Source organism: Pipistrellus kuhlii, unplaced genomic scaffold, assembly GCF_014108245.1.
Source record: "Pipistrellus kuhlii isolate mPipKuh1 unplaced genomic scaffold, mPipKuh1.p scaffold_m20_p_2, whole genome shotgun sequence".
Taxonomy (NCBI): domain Eukaryota; kingdom Metazoa; phylum Chordata; class Mammalia; order Chiroptera; family Vespertilionidae; genus Pipistrellus; species Pipistrellus kuhlii.
In genome coordinates, this window is record NW_023425515.1 from 20,539,809 (window position 1) to 20,562,841 (window position 23,033).

At 38.4% G+C, this 23,033-nt stretch overlaps 1 pseudogene; it reads right to left on the reverse strand.

Annotated features, from left to right (window-relative positions):
* Window positions 1-22,022: 22,022 nt before the first annotated feature.
* Window positions 22,023-22,660, reverse strand: LOC118723473 (annotated as a pseudogene).
* Window positions 22,661-23,033: the final 373 nt, after the last annotated feature.

The window sequence follows — 23,033 nt, forward strand, 5'->3', positions numbered from 1 at the left end:
AATGGTGAACAATAGTAATATTTACCACAATTATCAAGTATCTTAAAAAAATGGACAGAGGTTTGAGAAATTGGGCTCTTTGTATACCTACGGTGTATGTAAATTGATTCAATTTTACAAGTGGTGATTTAAAGAATCAAAGAAATATATGATGGCTTTGATACAGAAATTTTAGCTATGACTCCAGCCAGCCTTTACTGAACTATTACTATGCACCAGGTACTGTATTGAGACATTTGCATACTTTATTGAAAGTTTAGTGCTTATAGTCAAAACCGGTTTGGTTCAGTGGATAGAGCATCAGCCTGCAGACTGAAAGGTCCCAGGTTCGAATCCGGTCAAGGACATGTACCTTGGTTGCAGGCACATCCCCAGTAGGAGGTGTGCAGGAGGCAGCTGATCGATGCTTTTCTCTTATTGATGTTTATGACTCTCTATCCCTCTCCCTTTCTCTCTGTAAAAAATTAATTTTATATATATATAAAATTTAGTGCTTACTTTTGGAGTTTATCCTCAGGAATTAAGTATACGTAGGTATAAAAATTTCCCATGGAAAGTTTTTTTTAAAAAGAAGAAACAACCTACATCAAAATAAGAGAAAAACTACCTACATATTCATTGACTAATTAGCATATTTATCCAATGAACATTCCTTTGAGATTTGTTCATGATATATTATCAAGTGAAAAAAAGTTACAAGTTTGGGAATATAAACATTCAATTTTTAAAAATATAGTTCATTTAGTGTCATAAGATTATAGAATCTCTTACAATGAGTATGTTTCCTTTAAAATAAAAATAAAGCAAATTTTATTTTAAAATAAGTTTTAATCATTTGTAATTGTTTGCTTCTATTTACAAAAGGCAGAATCAAAATATTATCTTGTCTAATAAAAGAGTAATATGCAAATTTAGCATCACTCTAACACAAGATGGCTGCTCCAATGTGGTCAAAGATGGCTGCCCTCATGTGGACACAAGATGGCCACCACAAGATGGCCAGAAGGGGAGGGCAGTTGGGAGGGACTAGGTCTGCAAGGGAGGGCAATTGTGAGCAATCAAGCCAGGAGGGAAGAGCAGTTGGGGGGAACCAGACTGGCAGAGGAGGGAAGTTGGGGCTACTGGGCCTGCAGAGAAGGGCAGTTGGGGGGGGGAACTTAGGCTTGCAGGGGAGAGCAGTTGGGAGGGGCAACCAGGCCTACAGGGGAGGGAAGTTGGGGGGACCAGGCCTTCAGGGGAGGGAAGTTATGGGTGATCATGCCTGTAGGGGAGGGCAGTTAGGGGCAATCAGGCTGGCATGGGAGAAGTTAGGCATCAATCAGATTGGCAGGGGAGTGGTTAGGAGGAGATCAGATTGGCAGGCAGAAGTGGTTAGGGGAAATCAGGAAGGTAGGCAGGCAAGCATTTGGGATCCAGCAGTTCTGGATTGTGAAAGGGCAGTTGACATCCCTCGAGGGGTCCCAGATTGGAAAGGGTGCAGACTGGGCTGAGGGACATTCCTCCCCCCAGCCCCCCAATGCATGAATTTCATGTACTGGGCCTCTAGAATATATATGAAAACATTTCCTTGAAAAAGAAAACTTTAAGACTTATTTTGATTTATTAAGAAAATATCAGAAAGATTTTGTTTTTATTTTGTCTGGCTTAGCCATTCTCCTCCAAAATACATGACCCTGTTTATGTATTTAAACAAGCTTTCTGTTTTCTCCCTCTCCAATGCATGTTTCAAATAAATAATCAAATTTAGAATTCTGTTCTTTATTTCAAAACTAATATATTGTTTCTTGGAAAATATGGGCCAGTTTAGTTATTAACATGTAAATTTCTTTCCACTTGGATTTGGACAAACTTCTGGCACTCAAATGAAAGAATTTATGTTCCTTATTGATTATACAAAGAAACCTCTTTTTCTATTAAGCTATGTTATATAGGGTACTGGACTCCACCACAGACTTTATTATTTGTTTAGTTACAGACCTTTCAACAGAGAGTTGAAATCCTGTCTAGGTCCAAAGAGGAGCATTTCTTGTATCTTCTAATGTCAATTCAAAGAAGCACATCTACCCTAATAAAAGGGAAATATGTTATTTAGACCAGACATTTTCCTGATGACCTTCCGGACATTCTTCTGGACAAAGCTATGGTGGTGGGGCCGAGGCAGAGGTGGTTAGGAGTGATCAGGCAGGCAGGAAAGAGCAGTTAGGAAGATCAGGCCAACAGGGGAGAACAGTAGGGGGATCAGGTTGGCAGGCAGGTGAGCGGTTAGGAGCCACTGGTCCTGGATCGTGAGAGAGATGTCTTGGATTGGAGAGGGTGCAGGCTGAGCTGAGGGACCCCCCACTCATGTATGAATTTCATGCACTGGGCCTCTAGTATATCCCATATAATAAAAGGCTAATATGCAAATTGTCTCTACAGGTGGGCATTCAACTGGCAGAAAGTTTGACATGCACTGACCACCAGTGGGCAGCATGGAACATGGAGGGTGTTGGCAACACAGCACTGGCAGCAGGAGGCAGTGGATATTCTGCCAGCCCCAATGGGCCCCGCTGAGAGTGGGACTGTGGCAGGATGGTGGAGCAGGTGAGCAGGTGGTGCAAGGCCAACATGGGTGCAAAGGGAGGCCTTGGCCAGCATTCAGGGGAAGGGAGGCCCTGGCTGCCCCTGGCAGCAGGCAGCCAGAGGAAGGGAGGTCCTGGTCAGCATCCAGCAGCTGGCAGCTACTAGGGACCCTACCCATGCACAAATTTTGTGCACTGGGCCTCTAAAAGGCTAATATGCTAAGTGTCTGTCTGGGTGATGACATCATATAGCAATGCCTGGCTTCCTCTCCCTAGTGACAACTAGCCTCCTTGCAGTTTCTTCAGCCCAGGAACATCACTTGCTTTGTAACCAGGTACAAACATTTCACAGTTTAAACAAATGTTTGTGAAATATTTTCTTGTGCCTCATGTCCTTTGATCCTCACAGAAGTCCTGGAGTAGGTAGATAGGAAACTCGGTGGAATCCTATTTTCTTTTCATTAGCCAGAAAATGGAGATTTAGAAAGTTTAGAAACCTGACCCGACTGAAAAGAAGTAAGAAATGGTGGACTTCGAGAATGACTTCAGGTTTTCTCACTGTGCAGAATATAGTCAAACACTGCTGCAGTTAAATACTGTACCCTTTGTTCTCCCTGTGTGATCTACAATAATAGTCTGCTTCCTGTTGATATTTCCTGCTATGTGGCTGACAATTGCCTGAAAGAGAAGTTGGGGTGCTTCTGGGCTGGAAAAGTTTAGCTACATCAGAAAGCAGGTCTAATTAAGCAAGTTTATTCTCTCTCTCTCTCTCTCTCTCTCTCTCTCTCTCTCTCTCTTTCTCCCATAAAGCTCTCATGGGAGCCAATCGCACATGTGTGTTTCCATCTGTTATTGGCAATCGTGAATTTGGTTGACACTTCTATTATAGAGAAAGGGAAAATAGCAATACTAAAATATTTCTTCTAATTAATTTCATTTCAATCTGCACGAATTTGTGCACTGAGTCACTAGTTTGTATTATACTATAAAATCTACTAAAATGCAGCAAGTCAGACCATTCTTTTCTGAGGATTCCTTAAAATAGTAAGATACATTTAAATAGATTTCTGGTTGCAAACCAATGTTCTCTAGTCTTACTTTATGTTTTAAACCAAATATATTTGAAATAATTCAGTTTCAACCCCAGCTTTCCTGTACCTGCAGCAGTCAAACAGTAAACATTTGCACATTCCTTCAGTATTTTCTCCACTTAGGATCCAGTACATGGCAGAATTAATTCATCAAGTATACCCAAGTCCCATACTTAATAGAAAAAAACCCCAAAAAAACCATGCCTCTATATATCAAGAAAGCTGCATAAACTTAAAATGTTGATCAGGGCAATAAACAGCTTTGATGTGGTGATTTCACTTGTAAAGATATTGCTGCAATTATTTGAATATATAACTTTTCTTTTTTTTTTTCCCCTAAAGGAAAAATGAAAACAGTCCAAGCAAATGAAGAAATAGTAGGTTGAATGCAATTTCCCTATTCTGACTTTAAGTGTTGTCAAGGAAAATCAAATGATGCTGATTGTAGCTCCAAGTTCCTATTGTGCTGCAGTGCTAAACAGTAAAAATGAAATATACTTTATAACCCAGTAGTGCAACAGAGCTGCAGTTGGCTTGACCACATGCAAAGAAGCCTTGTTTTGGCTGCATTTTGCTGGGGATACTTATTATATTTATAAGCTGTCCAGTGTAGCCTTCTGGGAATGCGTGCTCTGTGTGGTCATGCTTCTGTCAAAGGATCTAAGAAAAGTTTTAAAAGGAAAGAAACCTCCTGTTTAGAACACACTGATCAATATGTAATGATATGACTGAATCAATGACTTCTAATTTTCCTGCTTTGTAAAATGTCATCCTTACAAAATGAATGTATTGACAGATTAAAAAAAAAAAAGCTTCTAGGTAGAACAAATGTTTCAATAGTTTTTTTTTAATGTTTTATTCATGAGTATTACATTTTATTTCAGATAAAGTTTATGGTCAATAGCATCCTCGGCCTGCCAAGATGAACACTGTCCACACTTTTCTTTTTCAACAACACAAGTTCAGATCCTTCTTTCTCTCAGCAAGGAGTTTTCATTGACGCTGTATAACATCACTCTGGGAGAAAAGATTTATGAAATAGCAAGTGTCATAACTTGTGAGGGCGCAACATCTTTTGTTTAGTCATTAAAAAGAAAAACAAGTCTTAGGTTTATAGAGGTCAAACATAAATCCAACTTTTTATCTGTAACATCTAGAAAACAGATTATCCCTAAAATGCTTGTAATCTCCTGTCAGCTGGGTCATGTGTGCGATTTGATTGGTGATTCCCACATTACATATCCCATGTCTTACTGTTTGACTTTTCTATCCTGGGATTTAATCTCTTAGTCACTTTTAAAGTCATTCTATTTAGACTTCTGCTCCCATCAATCTCTGCAACTTGCTCTGGAAAATGGCACCACTGACAGCAGCCTAGCTTAGCTCACTGGTTTCTTCTTCTTATCTGTGTCACTTTTTTTTTTTTTTGAAGGGCTCCTCTTCCTCTGTCTACTCCATAGTGTGTTGGTGTCCCCCAGGGCTCTGTCCTTGCTTCCCCTTTTAATTTTCATACCCTCAGCCTCTCCTATGATTACCTCCACAACCCAGGTGTCCATTGCTCTTCACTACAAACTTCAGATCCAACTTTCTTTTCATTGGTTATTATCACTTATGCTCCTCAGACAGTTCCTACTCTTTATGTTTAAATGCTATCATTCTTCTTATCTAGCTTTATTTTCTCTTGACCCTCCTGGTTCTATAGTTAAAATACTGGGAATCATTTTTGCTCCTTTATCCCACCCATCTCATTCCCTCTGTTCAGCAAGTCATCAGATATTGAGAGAGAACTACTGTCCTATCACCCATGTCTGCTTCTTCTCCTTCCTCCAAAGCCATTGCCTCAAATCAGTCCTTGGGTATGTCAGCTTGAGTATTCCTGGCTCCCAATACTCTGTCCCTCCTTTTCACTAATGATAGTGATCATCTCTCTCTTTGTCAAACACCTACTTGGATTTCAAGACTTAGATGCAAGGTCAATCCTATGAAAATTTTTCTTTTATCTTTTCAGTATAAAACTGTACACTCCTTTTTGAGTCTCTACCATACTCTGTTTTTCAGGACACCTACAATTAGATTGTACTTACATATCTTTCTGCATTACACTATAACCCCCTTACTTGTATATTTCTTGGGCCTGGAACAGAGGATATGTAATAAGGAGTAAGTGAATGAATGATTCACAATAGTTAATCTTTTTTTAATTTATGTATTTAAAATATCTTTAACTTACTGCTTACATAAAATTATGTAAATTATATCATGAATCTTTAGTTCAATTTTGTATTCTTTCCTATGGATGGAAGTAATCCCATGAAGTGGAATTATTGGGACAAAGAATATACTTTGAAGATTCTTGATACACAGTGCCCAAATATGTATCAGAATATTTGATGTTTGAACAGTTCAATCCAAATTTAAATAAATATTTATTTTTAAGCAATAGCTCAGCAAAATCATAGATTACTTCTAACTTCCTATTGGGGAATCAATTTTGGATTGTGCAATAGTTAGTTTCTATTTGTAAAATGACATAGCACCATGCCAAAGATAATACTATTACATTGTCTTCTAGCTCCCAAATGTAAGGTGACCAGACGACCCGCTTTTGGCAGGACAGTCCCAATTTTTAACAATTTGTTCCACGTCCCGCGGCGTTTTAAAAAAAAGTCCCGGTTTTTGAACGCCGTGGGACATGGGACAAATTGTTAAAAATCGGGACTGTTCCGCCAAAAGCGGGATGTCTGGTCACCTTATCCAAATGCCATGGAAGTATGGAAGCTAGAATTCAAATTTAAACAAATATTAAGCTAAAGAGGCAATGTATAAGAGCTTAAGTGTTTTTCTTTATTAGACTTTTGTCACAGTCTAATAAATTCCTAGTGGACTTTTGATTATGAAGACACAGTGCAAAGCCTACCTTTTTAACCTTCCTCTCTGAATACACTATTGATTCAACTTAAACTGCTTTTAAAAAAATTCAATATGCACATCTGGGGAGTTTGCTCCTCCTGTGCTTTACAGGAAGGCTGGGAGGATTAATACTTTTATAGAGCAGTATGTGCTTCTTGGATGAAAGGTTCCATAGAAAACACAAATTTAGTAATTGTTATTTAAAAGCAAACTTTCTTTGGGGAAAATAAAAAGGTTCCCACAATAACTTTTGATTAAAAGTTATATACTCCAGTACTTTTCCCCCAAAGGCTATCTGCAAAGAAGCCTTGAAAATCACACTCTTTGTCATCTGCTGAAATGCAGCATAAAGGAAAAGTGATAGACTCATTCTGTCCTACAATTTTAAGCGAGTATAGCTTTGCTTTGGCCTCAGCTCATCTTAGAAATCCTAAGTTTATTGTTCTGTTTTATTTATGTGTTGAATAATTTATTAATTGATTTTTAAAAAAATCCTTGCCCAAGAATATGTTGTTTTTCCCCCTCATTGATTCTAGAGAGAGAGGAAGGGGGAGAGAGAGAGAAACATGGACATGAGAAAGAAACATCAATTGATCACTCGCCTTCCTTTTGTGCCCTGACCGGGGAGAAAACTCACAGCCTGAGTCTAAGCCCTGACCAGGATTCAAACCTGAGACCCTTCAGTGTATGGGGCGACACTCTAACCGCTGAGCAATACCACCAGGGCTCTTGATTGATTTCAACTGTTTAACTGGAACTGAATATATGTGAATAATTTCCTGGAAAACCTCTCTCTCTCTTTCTCTCTCTTTTCAAAGTAGATCCCATGTGATCAGGAGTGCATGGGGTTTGGTAGCTATGGCAACCACATCATAAACCTTGATGGATGGCAAGTGCTTCAAGCACTTCAACTATTAGAACCTTATGGGCGCTTGATGTGTTCAGCCAAGAATGGCACTTGCCCACAGGGATCATAAAACAAAAAGAACTTTTCCTCTTGGTTTGGCAGTGAGGAGATAACAGACCCGGATTAACAAGGACGCAATGAAACTGGGTGAGGATTACTCTGACAAATGCTGCTAAGAAAGAGAAACCTTGGGCTAAAGCAGAGTGCATAGTTTAAATGGCAAAGCAGTGTAATCATTCGGAATGGTCCAGACCGTAAGTGCACCTGATAACAGATTCTGTGTTTGTATGTTATTATCTGAGAGTCCTGATATCCTGAGTGGTGTGTGGGTCAAAAACCAAAGTTTAGGGTTTAATTCTAAATCCAGAACTTTTGAAAATTGTGTGACCTATTGATCTGAAAGATGGGAAAGATAACACACATATTGGGCATTTGATGTCTTGAGGTAGGTAGCTTCTTAGATGACAGAATAGGGATTCAAAATCACCCAGATGCACTAAAGGTGTATAACCCATGAAAATGGGGTCAGAAACAGGCAGAATGATTGAAAGGAGATAAGCACAGTGGTCACACTGCAGGAGAAAGATGTTGAATATGCAAAGACCAAAAGTAACCAGGATTCGTGACAGAAAGTAGTGTATTTGAGAGAATAGATTATTGGGCGCTAGAATAAAAAAAAAAAAATTAAGACACTGATAGGTTTGGATTGAGTGGAAAATATTCTGCATGAGGTGGTTCCAGAGGATTACAAAGTCAAATGGAATATGAAAAAAGGCAAAATTTGCAGTGGCCTTCAAAAGCATGCTCCCACCACCCAGAGCTCCTGGTCAGCTGCTCTCTGGATTCAGAGAAACAAACTACAACTTGAGTAGAGGAGGTTTGGACAAGCCATCGTGATATGTGCAGGCATGGGATTCTGTTATTAATTAGAAATGTTTTATGAGGGGAGATTTTAAAATCATTCTCCTTAAGGGTCTTTAAAACCAGGGTGGAGATTTTGTTGTGTGATTAAAGAGAGGTAGAGTAATAACCTAGGCTGCAATGGCTCTGTGCTCCTAAAATTCTCTTTAATAGCCTTTAAAACATGTTTCCATTTTGATTGAAAAAAATGCTAACAGTCTCAGTTCTGTGGGATTGTTCTGTAAAATTCCATGGTGTGTAAATCCACTTGGTCTAATCTATCATTTACTCATAAATTCTGTTTTATGAGATTTCCGTGGACCCAGGCTTGGGACAAAGTTTTCTCTTTGGATGTTCTTAGTTAACTTGAGTTGGTAGTTTTTTCTTTTACTTCTCTCCTTCCAGCCTTTTCATATTTAGTTGAGGCATTTTGATAAGAAATACATCAAATTTTCAAGCTGTCAATATATATAAGGTAATGATTATAACAGTTTTTATGACAGTTTAAAAATTATAGAAGAGATTAAAGTTTTGCAGAACCAATATAGTATTTGATTTGACTTAGATAATAGTTTTCTTGATCAACAGTTTGTTACATGCAATTATTTTGGACATTTGGTCTTAACCTGGGTTATGTTGTCTTATGCAACATAAGGCACTCAAGGTAGATGAATATAAACATAATAATGACTTAGTAGGCAATGAGAAAACCTTAATGAAACTAGAGGATAATATATATATATATATATATATATATATATATATATATACACACACATATATGGCTGAGCCTTATTGAAGAACTAGAATCAGGAACCAGAAATATGTTAGGCATCAAGAAATCTCCCCACACCCCCTTTTCTGTATGAACCTAGGTCATGTAGGTTCTACATGACCAAGTTCATTGATATAAGACCTTGAGCTCCAATGTTAAATTGTTGTGAAAGATAGTCTAATAAGGTCATGTGTAGCAGTGTGGACCCTTAAGTTAGCTTTACATCCAGGAGTCCTGGCATATAGTAGTGGCTTCTCCAAGTGTGGCCCTCAGACAAGCAACATCAACATCGCCTGGGAATTTGTTAGAAGTGCAAATTCTTGCACCACACCACAGATCTTATGACGAATTCTGCCTGAGGGGCTCAGATATCTGAGTTTTCACATGCTCTACAGGCAATTTGGGGCACACTAAACTTTGGAAACTTCGGTCGAGCAACCAGCTTATCTGGTTTTCTCTCCTGGTCAGAGCATTCAAGTCCAGGATCTCTAAAACCCCTCAGTCAAGGACAAATCAGGACAGTTGGCCACCCTATTCCAGGAGTAGGTGCCGAGAGCAGGGAGTGGAAGCCATGGGGCCTGGAAGGTTCTTTTAAAAGTAGGTGTCATAGTGGTCAAAAACAATTATAAATGGGCATTTTTGAAGAAAAACACCCACATTTTAATTGCATTTGAAGAACTCTCCTATTTTAACTGAAAAATATTAGACCAGTTATTAAAACAACTATCTGTAAGCTATCCTGACATATTCTCTTAGCTTTTCCTTTTCTTGTTTTTAAAACACGACGAGCACTCCAAAGGTAGCTTTTGTGTTGCAATTTCTTACAGAATGCTAAGCTTCAGGGTTGCCTTTGTGTTCGCTCCCTCCAAGAGTTAAGTGGGAAATGGCGTGAATTAACCACAATAACAGTGATGAATAGACCGGAGCCACCGCTTCTCTTGTTTCAAAAACACAAGGTCAAAGTAATGTATTCAGAAATACCTTTTAATTTGTGAGAATCACAGGTTTACCTTACAGAGCCCCAGCCTGTCAGGGAAGTACTTTGTTGCCATGGATAGTCAAACGAATTCCATTATTGAGCTCACTCAGGGGAAGGGTACCTTTCATTGTTTGTTCTTTCCAGAAGTCTGAGACTCGAGGGAGTTATCCTTCTACATTAAATCAAAAACCTCTAAACACCTCATCGTAATGAAAAAATCTTTTACAATGGACAGTTTGAAGGATGTAAAAGTTATTCTCTGTCACTGAGATTTTATGGGGAAAGCTGGTTCTAAGCACTGCCTTTCTCAGCTCCCCCATAAATCAACTCGATTGGAAACATTAGAAAGTGTCAGTGTGGCATGGAAATTATCCCCGTAGAAAATTATGACTTTCTTTTCTTTTTTGCTTTTCTATTGCTTCCAGAGCATTGTACAATATCGCCATTGCCTGCCTCCCCCGAACCCCATAGCAGTTGTGAACAGAATCATATATTGGAAAATATGATAGCTGTGCGCTCATAAGGAAGTCTTATCGAACAAAATGCATTAACACTTCCTAGCTGCATTGGGGTTTATAGTAAATCACCAGGAATCACTCAGTGAGATTTAAAAGAGGCTTAGAATCTCCTGATTTAAAAGACTTAAAGGAGAGAAGCTCCGGGGATTTATAGAGTTTTCAAATTTGCTAATACTGGAAATGTTATTATTCTAGGAAGTCTTTATTAAGCAAAATAAATAACACCTTTTATCTTTCCAGAGGGAAACTTTAACTTGTAAGGGGAATGCTCTATGGAAGGTATAAAGGCTGCTGAACATTCCATTGAATTGAAGAAGCTGGCTAATGGCATGCTAAAGTTTAATTCTTTTAAGCGTCCCATTACTGCGGGCTCATTTATTCTTGACTGCTTTAGGAATAATTCTAGATTAAACAAAGACTGGTAGGTAAGCCTCGATCAATTCATGGAATAATTATTCGACAAGCAGCTTGCAGTTGAAATATTAAAATGTTTGGACATTTCTGAACGTTGGGATAGTTAAACTAAGCTAGTCCTATATTTCTAAAGTGCTTTAATTATGCACTTGATTTGAAACAAAGACCCGAGAGGAACTTTCTACCTCATCATCGAATTATTGAGTCATAAGAGAATTTAGAGCAAGAGGTCCTTCTTTTTCCCAATTTCACACCCGAGGAAGCTGGCACCATGACTCGACCAGGATTCAAAGGTGCAAGGCGCTTATTTCAGGGAGAAAACGCTGATGGTTAAATTTATTCTCACGGAAAATAATCTGTGTGCATGTTGCCCAAATTTCAGCCTATTGTTTGCAAGAGGAAAGTTTAGTTTGGGAAGGAGTGACTTTAGAATTAATGGTTTAATGTGTATAGATTCAACAGTTTCATATTGAATATGTGCAAAATAGAACTGTTTTTCTCCCCTAGTAACTTATTTTGCCCTTTTAGTCTTCGTTACTGCTCACCAGCAGAAAACGGACATTTTTATTTCTGCAAATGCTAGTCATTTCTGATTTATAATTTAGCCGACCCAGCATTGACTTAAGTCCATCAGATTCAAGTCTGGTTTTATAGTGCAGTTGGGTGTAGCTGATTCAGTCATGGTTTGGTTTCCAACACTACTCGGTTGAAAGCTCTCTCCTCTCTAAGTCTCCCTCTCTCCTTCCTCACTCCCTCACGGGTGGGTGATGTATGTAGCAGTGTAGGGTTAGGCAGGGTGTGCTTGTCCCAATCTCAGCGGTTTTTGGTACAGACCATCTCTTAGCCTTAGTTATTGTCCCTTATGCTTCTAGGAAATCCATGCCACAGCCAATGCTCATGTGATTCTTTCACTTTATTGTAGGCTGAGTACCTCCCTTTTCTTTTCTTTGTTTTTTTAAACATTTTTTATTGATTTTTTACAGAGAGGAAGAGAGAGGGACAGAGAATCAGAAATATCGATGACAGAGAAACATGGATCAGCTGCCTCCTGCACACCCCTTACTGGGGATGTGCCCACAACCAAGGTACATGCCCTTGACCAGAATCGAACCTGGGACCTTTCAGTCTGCAGACTAACACTCTATCCACTGAGCCAAACCGGTTTCCGCTGAGTACCTCCATTTTCATGCTCCCATTACCATTTAAAGAGGATTCTCTGGCCACAGACATCCACTGGATCCTATCTATATCTGGAGGAAAGGGAAGAGAGACCAGGTCCAGGCATTCTTTCCTCCCCTCTTTCTGCTTAGTTGTGTCACACTGGCATTCTTTCTGGTTCTCCTTTCTTCATGCCCACTGCCCAGGGCACATCTATGGGTTCTGTCCCTCAGCCAACTCCTATGGGAGCAAGGAGGCCACTGGAATGTGCAAATGTTTGGTCTCAGGTCTCCTAAACTTCATGGCGAGGCTGTTTGAATGACACTTTCTACTGGGTGATGATAAACATCTGCCTTCTCCCAAGTTTCTGGGCTCAAACATCCATGTATCTCTTGAGTTGACAAAGGGTTAGTATTGACTAATTCACATTTTTGGTGGATTTAGGGCCTACCACCCAGGGGCAAAATCCTATCAATTTAGATATTTTGAAATACTTGCCTTTATTTTATTTTTTTATAGACAGCAGTTTCTGTGGTAATCTTTGCTCTTTTGGGTTAGCCACAGGAGGAGGGGAGATCAACAGGAAGCCCTGGAAGAATAAAAAATGTTCTTTTTTTAAAATATATATTTTATTGATTTTGTACAGAGAGAAAGGGAGAGAGAGAGAGTTAGAAACATCGATGAGAGAGAGTCATCGATCAGCTGCTCTTGCATAACCCCCACTGGAGATATGCCCGCAACCAAGGTACATACCCTTGACTGGAATTGAATCCGGGACCCTTCAGTCCCCAAGCTGACGCTCTATCCATTGAGCCAAACCGGTTTCGGCAAAAAAGAAGGTTCTTATTGATATGTTACACCCTTATTTCATGCAGCTTTGGATAATCCAGTACATATCAGCAGAGAAGCCGTAACCATTTTATACAATTGTAAAGATTATATTACTGGCATGCTCAACAACACCATTCATAGAGTAAGCAATTTGAAAGACAATGGGGAGAGCATAGCATTTTTCATTTTATTTCACAGAACAGCTTTTAAAGATGAATAATAGACAAGTTTAGATATTAAAGAAGCATTTTTCAAGCTACATTAAAAGTGGATCATGTCCCGCTGAAAAGATGGCAGACTGGGTTGACCAGCACAATGCCTTTTATAAGAAGTCAAGGCCAACATTTAGTACACACTCACCATTGGCCAAACACTGTTGAAAGTATTTTATGCATATTAAATAATTTATTCCTCGCAGCTCTTTGAGGTTTATAGATGAGGATATTCAGGCCCAAATGGGTTTAGTAGCTTGCCCAAGTTTATCAGCTAGTAAGTGGCTGAGCTGGGCTTGTAAACCCGGTATCTATATTTCTCACCACTCTAAGGTACTCAACAATATCATTAAGTCCAGCAATCAAGGTTGCTTATACCAACCTGGGAGATAGAATTGAAGAAGGCAACATGTCACCTGCAGTGCAGCCATCTTTGCTGGGTCTGATTTTGCTCCGATCTCAGAAGCGTGGTAAGGCTCACCCTCTGTTCCTTGGGCCTATTTAACAATACAATTTGGTACCATCCACAGGTAAGTCAGCAGGTTGAGTTGGAGTTCTGGGATCTGCATACTTTTAACTACGCCCAGATGATTCTGTTGTTGTGCAGGTTTCTTTTTAGACGTTGGTCTTTCTCCAAGTACTGAAATCTAGTTCTGATCCTTAGGTTTTGCTTTCCCATGCATTTCAGGCAGAGGAATCAGTAGTGCAAAGAGTCTAGGTTGATTGGAATAAGATTTTCATGTGTGTTTTTTTTTTTAAATTTTATTTTATTGAATTTTTACAGAGAGGAAGGGAGAGGGATAGAGAGTTAGAAACATCAATGAGAAACATCGATCAGTTGCCTCCTGCACACCTCCCACGGGGGATGTGCCCGCAACCAAGGTACATGCCCTTGACCGGAATCGAACCTAGGGCCCTTCAGTCCACAGACTGACATTCTACCACTGAGCCAAATGGGTTAGGGTAATATTTGCATGTTTAAGGATCAGGAAAAGGCCAGAGCGGCTGCAGCTTGGGGAGACATGGGGGGGGGGGGGGAATAGAAAATGTGGTCATAGCCGAAACCGGTTTGGCTCAATGGATAGAGCGTCGGCTTGGGGACTGAAGGGACCCAGGTTCGATTCCTGTCAAGGGCATGTACCTTGGTTGCGGGCATATCCCCACTAGGGGGTGTGCAAGAGGCAGCTGATCGATGACTCTCATCGATGTTTCTAACTCTCTATCTCTCTCCCTTCCTCTCTGTACAAAATCAATAAAATATATATTTTAAAAAAAGAAAGAAAATGTGGTCATAGGAATGAGATCACTTAGGTCCCAATAGGCTCTGGGATGGGTTTGCATTTAATTCCACGTAAAATGGGACACCCTGAAGATTTAGGAGCAGAGACTGACATGGTCAAATGGAACATCTTAACCAGCAAATGAAATTTAAGTGGGGTTTTCAGAGCGAACATTTTCACCAGGCTCTCCATCTGAGAGGAAATAGGCATACAGGCTGCTTTCCCAAAGATATTTAAGTTTCTTTAGACATTTCTTTCCACAGAGTTATTTTTATCTCACATTTTATACATGCTATTATAGGCCATCTTACTGAAAAATTGAGACAGATATTTCTTAAAAATTTTAGATTGTTTTTTAACATAATTTTTTTTAAAATACACTTTGGAATCCGTGTTCTGGAATTTACTGTATTCATTTTCTGTTTATGCTGTAACAAGTTACCACAAACATAGTGGTTTAAGTATCACAGCTTTATTTTCATGCAGTTCTGTAGGTCCCAAGTCTGACATAGGCCTCACAGGGTTAAGATGAAGCTATCAGCAGGCCTGCATCCTTTATGAGGGGGAGGGGGCTTTAGGAGAAATTTATTTCCTTGCCTTTCCTAGCTTCCAGGGGCCACCTACATTCTTTGGCTCCTGGCTCCTGCCTTCCTCCGCCTTCAACAGTAGCAACGTTCACCTCTCTCACCACCCTCTGGGGTTACATCCCTCTGACCCAGCTGGTCAAGTCTCCGCTCAGAAGAACCCATATGATTGGCAACACTCGGATAATCCAGGGGGGAAAAACAACTCTTTCTCAAGGTCCTTAATTGAACCATATCGGCTAGACCCCCACTTGTCATGAAAAGTAGCACTCACTGGTTTTGAAGATTAGGATGTGGACATGTTTGGGTGCAGCATTATTCTGCTTAGCACAGTGTGCTTCCTTTAGAAGGACATTGTCTTTGGATTCAAATTTTCATAGGAAGTGCCATCCAACATGGAAATCGGGAGCTGGTGGGACTCTGGCATTACGGATGGTAATTTTTCAATGAGGTTTTCTTCTTTTTCTCTATGAAATCAACAAAATATTTTTATCCTTTTTCTGAAACTCTTACCAGCCCCATTATGCCTTACATGTGTACAGACGCTTCTATATGGCACACAAATTGTTTTCATTTCAATTGTTTCCTCTCCCCAAGTATTCTTTCCTTCTATTTGTGCATTATCTTTATGTCAAAGCAATTCTCGACTTGACATTTCCTTCCCAAGGTTTTAGCCTCCCAATCGCACAGGCTTTTTATGGCTTCACAGGAGGAACTCATCACAAAGTGGGTTTTATTCGCTACCTGATTACTTTCTGATACCTGCATCAACTTAACCTCTAAAAGGTACAGATGTTTCGTATGGTATTTATGAGGAAGAGGTTGTAGGTAAAGAAAATGAAAATTCTGTTGGTGTTTTTGGTTAAGTGTCAACTTTAAAATGGATAGATGAATGTTTATCTGATTTAAGCATACACATAATACATATGTACATATTTTATGAATTTTTACTGTAATCTCTCTCCCTGGCAGCTGACTGCCTGTGAAATAGACTTTCAGGTGCTTAGAGTTCTCCTGGAAGTATAAATACAGGTAGAAAGGGTGTGAAATGTTTAGTCACCAATGAATTGTAAATCCTATTGTTTTATCTGTTTTTAAAGACTGAACTAATTCTCATTTCCTATGAACTCTTTCACACAGATATTTGGATTTAGAATTGTAGCTCCTATATAATCACTTAAAAAAATACATATTTTTTTATTGATTTCAGAAAGAAAGGAAGAGGGAGAGAAAGAGAGAAGGAGAGAGAGAGAAACATCAATGATGAGAGAGAATCATTGATTGGCTGCCTCCTGCATACCCCACTCTGGGGATTGCGCCCACAGCCCAGGCATATGCCCAGACCAGGAATTGAACCCTGAACTCCTGGTTCATAGGTCAACATACAACCACTGAGCCATGCCAGCCAGGTTATATAAGGTCTTAAACTTGAAAAGTGCAGGTCAGCACATTTGTATGTCTATTCCACTAAGCAGGAAAGACAAAAAAAAAGAACTTCTCCCAGGTTTTATAATTTCATTTGCTCTGTCCTTACATTTTTGTAAATGTTATGGCTATTCTTTGACAGGTCTCTAATTTTTCAAATAGAATGTTCATGAGAGGATTTTAATTTCCAGCACTTGACTTTTTTTTTTTCTTTCTTCTTAAATATGCAGCTTAAACTGTGAAAATGCCAGGTTGATCGTCAGCTCCTCAAAATTCAAATATCAACCAAAGTCTCCTTAACTCCTGTGATATTTCAGTTTTGCTCAAATCCTTACTTTTATATGTCACATTCGGGGAAATCTGCCCTTTCCTACTCTTCAGCTCGAGGGTTAGGAGAGTCTAGTATCTGGATCATTCTGGAGATGTTTTTTTTCCTCTCAGTTTTTCTGCCTTTGTTTCCAAAGTTTGAAGTATAGTTAAGTTCCTATGTAGATCAGTAATGTTTTTTGAATTTCCCAGGAGGCAGGTTATGTGTTGGGGACAGTTGATAAATGAATGCAAAGATGGGCATTACCTTGTGTGGGGCACTGGGGAAGCCAGGTTATAGGAGTGACGTTTAGAAAATCTGTTTTCTTAATCTTTGGATTAAAACAAACGGATCTTTTGGAAAGCATATTTCAATATAAACTAACCTAATTTAGGAAAATATCCAAGACTGTAAAATAGTTACTGGATAAATTTGAAATGATGTTACTGTTCAGTTTGTAAAAATATTCAGGTCGACTTATACCAATTTGAAAATATTATATTTGCAGACAAATGGCACAAATATATCATAGGCCTAAAAATTGGTTTATAAAACAATCTAAACATTGCATGCAGAGTCAAGATATTTTAAGGATGTGCTTGAGGGAGTGCAAACCTTCATTTCATGGGAAAATAAAGAACTCAGTGCTGAGGAAATTGATGTTATGCTAGAAAGTTCCCTATCTAAAATATGTATACAAGCTGTGAAGGGAAAAAGAAAGCCATCTTTCTAATGCAGAACTTCCAAGTGCTGAAAACAAAAGTCTAGACTGCAATGGCTATAGCTCAATATTTTAACTTTTTCCACTAACAACCTTGAGATAGTTAATTTTTAAATATTTGAGCATCGATTGGTTGCTCTGCCCCAGAGACACTTTGCTCATTTATGTACCTGCCTGGCCCCTGTTGGTGTTTGAGATCCTCACCATGGACATGGGGCCAGATCACAAAGGGTCATGTATACACATGTAAATGTAAATGTAAGTTGTTGTTTTTTTCCCCTGTAGAAAGTGGTTTTTGAGAAAAGGAGTGACACAATCAGAACAATGCTTCAGAAAGATCTGAGGGCTGTAGTTTAATGGCTTGGAAGAGTGAAATTAGAGGTACAGAGAACAAGTAGAAGGCTACAAAATAAATCATGTGAGAAGTCATAAGAATGAAACTAGGACAGTGGCCAGTTAGAAAAATTATGACAGTAAAATTTTGTAACTGTTCAAGTATGAGAGATTTAGAGAGGGAAGAATTCAAGTGTTTCATTTGTCTTCCTCTCTGTCTTCTACATAGCACCTATGAGGTATTAATTTGTACTAGAAATATCAGATAAAACAACCCTGTGAAACTTTTGGTTTGTCTAATAATAGACAAACATGTAAATTGACCATACCTCTCCTATGCTCATAGCCAATCAGAATGAGTATGCAAATTAGAAGGCCAAAGATAGCGGCTTCCCAGATGTTCCAGGCCTGTAGTGGCCAGAGAGAAGGCGGGAGAGGGGCACAAAGGGATCTACAGGAGCAGAATGCCACAGTGAAGACAAGACTGCAGACTCTGGAGTCTGCAGCGAAGATGAAGATGGCAGACTCTGGCCTGAGTCTGCAGCAAAGATGAAGAAGGCAGACTCTGGCCTGAGCCAAGACCTGGGTCCTGGGTGCCAGAGGGAAATCGGTGCTGGAAGTTAAGGGAAGGAAGGCCTATTGCATGAATCTCTTCGTGCAACTGGCCTCTAGTTTATTATAAGAAGGCTAAGTATATTGTTCAAATATTATATAGAATCTCATCAGGAGGACCCACAAAAGAAATGCCACTCTAGGACCTAGAACCACAAAGGCTCATACTGAATAGCTATATGGTTTTTCATCACATGAGCACTGTGACTGATATAGCTACCCATATCCACTCCTTTTCTTTGGCTGATCTAGAAAACTCAGAGCCACACGTGTGACTACATTAACTTCACTACATGCAGTATTTTTTGTACTAACTTTAATTTTGACTCTAAAGTGTTTTTTTTTTAAGTTTCTCTTTGTTTTATTGTGTTTATTACTAATTTTAAAAGTATTTATGTCATTTCATGGTATTTTAAAAGTTACCTTACATCCTTTAAAAGAACAATCTAGAGTATAAAGGCTATGTTACAATAACATGAATTGATTTCATGTTTAAATGAAGCCTGACTTTCCCCTTTTATGGCTTTTTAAAAGATCAAATAGAAAGGTAACTGAATCTGATAAAAAGTAAAATAAAGGAAATACTTAATGAAGATTTTCAAGGCTTGAAAATCCATGATGCATAGACAAACCATACATAGGAAAATATTAAAGATATGAGATAAAGTTAGTATATGGTTAGAAGAAGAAATCTCACTCCATTATATAAGACTTTAAAAATATACATTCTAGCATTAAGATGATATTCACTCTAATGTGTATATAATTTTATCCTGGAGTTATGCTTTTAAAAGTTTTTCAGGCATGGGGAAAGAAGTTTTTGTGTTTCAAAAGTGGATTAAGAAATATAGCCCATTGAATGAAAACATTTTGCTAATAAATAGATATTAGGATGGTACTCTTATTCCTTGAATTGTTTGACGTTGATTTTACTTCAACACCCCTTGCATATTTTGAAACTACTGAAATGAACAAATGATGCGCCCTCACCTTAGGATGGAAAGGAAGTGAGCCCAAGACTATGAAATCATTTATAGCAAAACATTAAGCAGACTGAAATAATTCAATATTCATTTTTGGTTTATAAAGAGAATTAATTGCACTTGCAAGAACTGGGAAAAGTGTATCATTGCCCATTCTCTATTTTATTTGAAATTAATACTTCTGATATCATTCAGTTTAGAGAAAAAGGCCTTAGATTGGGAGTCAGGTTTAATTCAGTTCAACCTCCAATTGGCTCAATGACATTTTTAGGCAAATTGGTGATTCTATCTGCAATTCAGTTACATCATCTCTAAAATGGCACAGGTGTCTTTGAAAAAAACTATCTCTTCTGATTTGAACATTATATGATTTTCATCTCTATGGTTCATAGGTGGCTAAGAGTTTCATATGCAAGTCCTCTTTGTGCATGAAGAGATATTTTTCTGTTTGATGGTTTCATCTTATAAGAGTTTCTTTTTGGTTTTGCATTTGTCTCTGCTTTGTGCCAACCTATTTAAATTTGACTCTATCATTGACAGCTTCATAAAGTGAATAGAAATAGATCACACTGAGGAGAAGAAAGATTGATTAAAGAGAATGATGAATAAGGGTGAAGAAAATTAAGACAAATATGGAAAAGCTGAGAAAATAATTAATCAAGAGAAGGAGAAGGTTGAAAACCATAGGGTTGAAAACCCCTTTGATTTAGAAACTATTTTTATATTTTATCACTTTGTTTAGAATGAACTATTTAGATAAATCCCCTCAGACAATTTCTATGTTTTAAGGACCATGAATTAAAGTTATTTGGCTCATCTTAGTCTCCTTCCCCCCCCCCCCCCCTGCTACCTTTAATTGACATCTGAAAACAAATTTGTCTCCTCTCAATTCAATCAATCTGTTTGTATTCAAATCTATTCCTATTAAAATTTTAGAGCCTACTTGTTTTGAATGTCACAATTGAAGAACCCTTAGCTTCTGGCACACATTCTCTCTTATTTCTCACTTGACCTTCCTGGCAATTTTTCCCATCTTCTATGCTTACTCCTTCTCATCTTTGGACCTGAACAAAGTATATCTCTCCATTAATTATGTCTTCTTTAATTTCTGTCAGTATTGTTTTATAGTTTTCAGTGTAAAGGTGTTACATATCTCTTGACAGACTTATCTCAATGCTATTTAAGTGACAATTTTTTAAAAAAAATTCTAATTTTTATTGCTTGCTGTTGAGCCACTGAGCTGTCTTGCCAGCACCATTCCTGATCACGCAAAACAGAACCCAACTATCAGCAGGGCGATAAGAACTCCACACAATTATGCAGTATTTCAGATGCCTACCACACAGGAAATCCTGTAGAAAATCAGTTTCTGCTGGAAACCAAATCAGTTTCACTGAAAAAGAGATGTTGGCCCCCCATATCGCCAAATTGAATTTCTTCAAGTCTCTTCATTTGTGTGCGGCCCTTCTCCAGAACCTGAACCCTGAATTGGAACTCTTTCTACGTGGGCAATGAAAGAGAAGCCTATAAGTTTCTAGATACTTCTGTACCTGTTATTTACAGTGTATCATATATATGATAGATATGAACTATATATATAAACTAGAGGCCTGGTGCACAAAATTTGTACTCCAACTAGTAGGTTAGTTTGCTGCTGGAGTCCAGCTGATAGGGACTGAGTGAGATGGGAAGGTGTATGGAGGGGAAGAGTGGGTCTATGCCATCGGTCAGACATCCTTAGTATATTTATATATAGTTAATACTTCCTGTATTATATTCATCATATAGTTAACACTTCCTGTGTTCTTTATTCTTTTGCATAGATCCAGATTTTCATCTAGTATCATTTCCCACTACCTGAAGGAATTCCTTTAATGTCTTTTGAAATGTAATATTGATTAATGAATAGTTTCAGTTCTTATATATCTGAAAACAGCATTATTTTACCTTCATTTTGAGAGATAGTTTTTCTGGGCATAAAATTAGTGTTCAAGCATCCAGTGTTGTATATCAAGAAATCTGATTACATTTTTTTGTTAAAGAATTTAACAAAAATTATTTAAGCTTTAAGACTCATATCTTTGTCTCTGATGAGTAGAAATTTCAGAGAAATGGACATTGCTGTATATCTTCTTGTGGGATGAATTTCTTGGTCTTTCCATCTAGAGACTAGTAACCTTTAGTTTTATATCTTATATTTCATCAACAACGTTTTCTCTTCTAATATCACCTTTCCCATTTCCTACAAATGTTAATTCAGTGTTATCATCATTGATTCACTCTACGAATTATCATTCCCTTCCGTAAAAAAAATAGAACATGTGTGTATGGTGTGTGTGTGCGATTTATTTTGTGTTCTGGGCAATTTAATTTTGGGGCAATTTTCTAAAATTTGTATTTTTTGGCTTATGGATGTGTGTTTGCTCTCATATTTTCAATGTTCAAGATTACTTTTTGATTTTTTTAAACATTTATCTTTATTATTATTATTATTATTATTATTATTATGTGTGTGTGTGTGTGTGTTCAATGGCATGTTTATTAAACAAATGTTCATGACAGATTTTCACAACAGCAGCCAATGTGATTTCACTACATCGAATCTCCCTTACTAAGAAAAAAATGACAATCACAACATGGTTGATGGATTTGAATTATTTTTTCATGGTTTCTGGGCTGGGAGGGGGGTGTGGGGGCAAAACTAGTCTCCTCAGTTGTTTTCCTGTGTTTTTTCTTCCAGCTCATGTTGTTTCATTTTCTTCACCTCCTCTCTGAATAGGTGTCCCCCGAACATTGCTTGAATTTTGACAGCAGCATGCTCCTCTTTTTCCTTATGTTTATCTGAAGATTCTAAAACTGTGACTGGTGTCTCCACTTTCTCAGATGCCCGAGACTTTTCTTTCTCAGGTGGTTCTTGCTCCTTGAATGCATGGTTGTTATAGAAGAGGTCGTCTGCCTTACTTCCCCATTCTGCTAGATTGATGTTGGTTTTCTCTCTCTTCTATAGAAGATTCTCAAAATATGCTGCTGCAAAAGATGGTATATTGTCCAGTTGCTGCCTCAGAATCTCATGTGTCAGTCCTTTAAGAAGATTCCCAAATCCTATGGAATTTGGTAGTGGGAGTTGGAGAATGAAATTGGCATCTTGAAAGGAACTGACTATTGTACCTCTTGGTTCTCCCAGAGCTGGTCTATCTTTATTATTGAAAGTATTTCAGATAGTCTCCTTTCCCCCACATTGATCCCCTCCACCAGTACCTGCCCACTCCTGACCTTCACTGCACTATTGTCTGTGTCTATGGGTTATGCACATATACATATACATTATTTGATTAATCTTTCCCACTCTCCACCTTCACTCCTCCCTTCCCGCTGAGATTCCTCAGTCTGTTTCATGCTTCTCTGTCTTTGGATCTATTTTGTTTATCGGTTTATTTTGTTCATTAGATTCAACATATGAGTGAGATCATGTGATACTTGTCTTTTTCTGACTGGCTTATTTCATTTAGCATAATGCTCTCCAGGTCCTTCC